Here is a 349-nt window from a genome sequence, read left to right on the forward strand (position 1 = left end):
CCAGTTTGTAAAGCATTTGTCCTCATTAGGCTCATGGCTGTGCTGGAGCATATCCCAGCTGACTTTCGCCAAGAGGTGACATACAACTTGGACTGGTCATTGGCCAATCGCAGCAAGTTCGGAGCTGAGATGCAAACCCAGAACCTAAGACCTTTAAGGCAGACGTGCTAACCACTAGACTACTGCTGCCTGCAATTAAAACGTTTATATTGATTTCAACTGCACAGCTTCCTCTTAAGGGATAGTGCTGCTGATATTTTCAGGGAAGCTGTCAGGTCACTTGAGTCATCCTGTTCAAAGAGTTTGCCCTGCTCTTACTGTCGACCTGTAGAGTTGTTGCAACGCTTTG

The sequence above is a fragment of the Phyllopteryx taeniolatus genome, chromosome 1, assembly GCF_024500385.1.
Source record: "Phyllopteryx taeniolatus isolate TA_2022b chromosome 1, UOR_Ptae_1.2, whole genome shotgun sequence".
NCBI lineage: Eukaryota > Metazoa > Chordata > Actinopteri > Syngnathiformes > Syngnathidae > Phyllopteryx > Phyllopteryx taeniolatus.